This window comes from Liolophura sinensis, chromosome 6 (genome assembly GCF_032854445.1).
Source record: "Liolophura sinensis isolate JHLJ2023 chromosome 6, CUHK_Ljap_v2, whole genome shotgun sequence".
In the NCBI taxonomy this organism is placed as follows: Eukaryota; Metazoa; Mollusca; class Polyplacophora; order Chitonida; family Chitonidae; genus Liolophura; species Liolophura sinensis.
The window spans coordinates 66,884,666-66,889,232 of record NC_088300.1 but is presented as its reverse complement, the minus strand read 5'-3'; positions in this window follow the sequence as shown (position 1 = coordinate 66,889,232).

Genomic DNA, 4,567 nt, shown 5'->3' with positions numbered 1-4,567 from the left:
GAAGAGTTTTATTGTCGCAGTTCTCTCCCTTTCTTCATCTTTCTGTTCGGCTGTACATGTGTCTGTCGGTGCTTAAACAATGTTTGTAGGGAATCAGCTATGTTCCAGATTAATGTAGCTGTACTTATACCGATCACGACGTGGAGGCTGTAACCTTGTATAAAGGATTTTGATTTTCTAATTTTGGAGCAAAGTTTTTCAAACGTATATTTTTTAAACGTATATCTTTAAGTGTACTTCTGGTGCTCATCCACACATCTTGTATCGGGTGAGCATAAAAATGGGCCGTACTTTGATGCTGCATTGCTCCATTATCCTTTGTTCAAACCCATTCAAACTTTAGACGTTCAAATGGCATGATTTGGTTAATATACTGACCAATTTTCAAGGTCATAGATTTAGTAGTCTATACACAGGGTTCAAATGCAAACATAGCCTCAAAAACGCATGTTCGGGTGACCCACATTGCATCACCTGTCCGCTAGGTGTCACGAGTAGAGCGCGCGCTGCACCTGTGTGACACGCGTCAATCAAGTGCCGTCTGGAAAAGTGTCTGGCTCTAGTGTCAGAGAAACCCTTCTGCCAGATAGGCACAAGTTTTGCTGAATCAAGATGGTTTTCTCTGCGGCGGACAAGGAATTGATCGCAACATGTTTCACTGAAAAGGGTTGGAGAGGGGCAAAAATTATGAAAGAATTCCCGGTGATAAACTGGAATAAAAGTTCCGTTAACAATGTGATCAGAAAGTTAGAAAGGACAGGTTCTCTAGAAAGGAAGTCAGGCAGTGGACGACCAAAAACTGTTTGCTCGGAAGAAAATCTTCAGTATGTGGAAGAGGCACTTTGTTCCCAGGAAGACAATCCTGGCACTCACAAATCGCAGAGACAGATTGCAAGGAACCTTGGGGTATCTCGGACTTCTGTGAGAAATATGACAAAAGAACTGGGATTAAAATCGTATAAGCGAATATGGACTTCAAGAAGGGATGAAACGGTTCCACAGAAAAGAAAAACGCACTGCAGAAACCTTGATGATATGTTTTCGACGGAGAAGGTGAAGAAAATTGGCTTAAAACAAGGTAGAACATCGTTTTGAAATGTCCGGAACATGCGTTTTTGACTCTATTTTGATTTTGGTCCCATGAACAGAAATCTTAAAGGATGAAATTGAAATCTGGTCTGTATAATTAGGACATAATGGCTTTTGAGTGTGTAAATTTTTAGAAGCTGACGTGAGAGGGTTTCGGAGATATTGAGTGTCAAAGCACGGCCAATTTTTTTATGCCCACCCGATGTAGTCTATACTTTATGAACGTAAACTGCACACATGACGACCTAAAAATTACCTGGCATAAATTTTGTATTTTAAAAGTTTTGTTCAAATATTTCTACCATTATATAGGGTGGGTATAAAAAATGGGTCGTACTTTGATGCTGCATTGCTCCATTATCCTTTGTTCAAATGGAATGATTTTGTTAATACACTGTCCAATTTTCAAGGTCATAGCTTGAATAATCTGTACACAGGGTAAAAATGAAAACATATCCTCAAAAACGCACGTTCCGGTGACGCACATTGCATCACCTGTCAGGTGTCATGAGTAGAGCGCGCGGTGCACCTGTGTGACACGCCTCAAGGACTGCTGGGGAAAAAATCACTCTTAAGGAGATTCGAGGCTCAATCAGTTCATGGAAGAAACGTTTGCGCGCCATCTACCGAGAAGATGAAGGACCAATTGATCACCTTATCAAGTAAAACAAGATAGAACATCATTTTGAAATGTCCGGAACATGCGTTTTGATTCTAATTTGATTTTGGATGAAAAGTTGAAAATTGAAAGTGCGGCCCTTTTATTTTATGCCCACCCGATATGTACCCGGTACAGTAATTCCTAAGCATTATTGTGTGATTACATGATGTAAACGTGTTCATCATTTTCAAGAACATTACGAGAATCAAAATCAACAACGGTACGTATAATAGGTCTGCATATTTCGATATGTACGGTCAATATTTCGTCTTTCACATAGTTATGACCTATATTCATATTAGTCGTTATATGTTCACATGGGCGTTCATACCACGGAAGCCATTATGAACTTTCAAGTTACTCAGACAAAAAAAAAATATGGCGTCTGTTTTACTGACTTATGTGCTCTCCGACCGTACGTGGAAAGGTCTTCCAGCAACCTGCGGATTGTCGTGGGTTTCACCCGGGCTCTGCCCTGTTACCTCCCACCATAATGCTGGCCGCCGTCATATATAAGTGAAAAATTCTTGAGTACGGCGTAAAACTCCAATCAAATAAATAAGTAAATATATAGATCGATAACAAGAAAATATCTTGGGCACTATATCTTAGAGTATATAAATTATACCGTATATAAATTATACACACATGCGAGGGGCCTCGATGGCCGAGTGGTCAGCGTGCTATATAGCAACAGAATGACTGAAGCCTCTTAACAATTATGCGGTCGTGGGGAGCTCGTCTGGCTTAGGAGCTTGCTGTCCGGCTGTGCCTGGAAAAGCCTGTTGGCAACTAGTGGATTGCCATGGCTTTTCCCAGGGCTCTTGTCGGTTTCCTCCAACCGTGAGGTTCGTGAAATATTCTTGAATACGGCGTAAAACACCAATCATATAAATAATAAAACAAGTGATTAAAATGAACATACCGCTACAGGTTGGAGTTATTGGAATATATACAGGTGCGCTACGGGATTGGAATCCAGTACGTTTTTTCAAGATATATAGACAACCACGTGCATTGGCTAAGTCTACAGATTTTAAGGATACAGAGAATACTGAACGTTTGAATACTTTTCCTGTGTATATATTTTTCTCAAAAAGTGAGAGACAACATACGATCTCGCCGATAAGAGAACATTATTTATGCCTTTTTCAAATTACGCAATATTATATAGGCCCTCTTCAAAAAGTAATGTAACGGTTATACAACGTAACTTTCGTTAAAAAATGTATGCAAGCTGGACGTTCAAACGTTCATGCGTGTAACTTATGAAACTTAAGATCTGGGGCCGGTTCCGTGAGGCACACTTCGTGCTAAGTAGCCCTAAGCTAGGTGCACTTTATATCTCTACAACATCTGTCGTCATGGTAGATATGGGCAAACTTTGCTAAATGAGCTTCATAAAACCGGCCCTTGAGTCCTGGATGCTTGTTGAGTTTTACCTGGGATAAAGATAGACGCCTATCTCAGTCCTACGTTTTACTAACTTGCCGTATACAGAATTGTCTGCATAATATTTCGGAAAAGATCGCACGCCAATTTGCATATGCCTAGATCAACATTTACCCGGAAGTGTAACAGCAAACGCTTTGTCATACAGTTTGAAATATCAAGTTATATTTTAAGTACCGGTATGAAACAAAACATTGTAAAAACAAAAACATTTTAAATTTTGTTAGCTAGATTGAATTGCTGTCTATCGTGAATGTATTGTATATGACGTTCTGTATATGCATATCTTAATAAGATCGAAGCATTTATCAGGCCACAAATGATTTCGACAGCACCGGTTTTTAAAGGCTAAACTCCTAATTTATTCACCCAACACCTGTCGACCAAAAGGCAGGCATTAGCTTTAAACACTGCAAAGCAGCTGCCAGATACAGCATGGCGGAAACTGCCGAGTGTTTCCGACAGAAATGAAATTCGGCTAGGCGATTGGTTAGAGGAACACAGCACTTGACCTACATCTGCTCCACAGACATCATGCTTTACACTGAAGAGTGTGGTGTAGAAAATCTACGGCTACCCGTTAGTACCAACACAATTATCGCGAAGTAAAAAAAAATAAACACATGGAATTAGTGTAAAATCCTCAATCAGGAAGTCTCGGTAGTAGTATAATGTCTAGGTGCTACACTCAGCACAAACTGTGAACAAATTAAAGGCTTTCTTCATGTAAAGAGAATAATTAAATATCCTACACGGTATCAGGGGACGTCTCTGTATACCTAACATTGTCTTTACTAGAATGGAAAACACGTATACGTATATATATATATTTAGTATCGGTGTTTGTTTGAATGCTAAATTTCCTTATTACTGCTGGTTGTAAAATAATGCCTGAGAACAACACAGGCGTATAGTGAATTACGTGCGGTATCACAGGCATGGTCACAAAGCAACGCTATTGCCACGAATAGAAAATGTATGGTGGTGCGGACAGTCCAAAATGGCAACTCGCACCGGGGCTCCGTTTTAAAGACCATGTAAATACGCAGAATCAAAACGAATTATGTAGTTTACAACTCACTCTTACTTACTAAATGTACACTATTTTCATCTCTTCAACAAAAAGGAAACGTAAAAGATTCAACCCAAGGGATCGAGACACGTACGTTGGTCTAGTACAACATACAAACTCCTCGCCCCACCATATTGTATGGTGGTACAGAAGGCCTAAAAGGTATTAACGGGGGTATGTTCCGCCTGACAATGAGCCACGAGAAATTATACATGCCGGTATCGCTATAAACAACAGGTACAGAGCATTTTAAAAACACATACCCATTTAATGTAGAAATATACTCGAGTGTT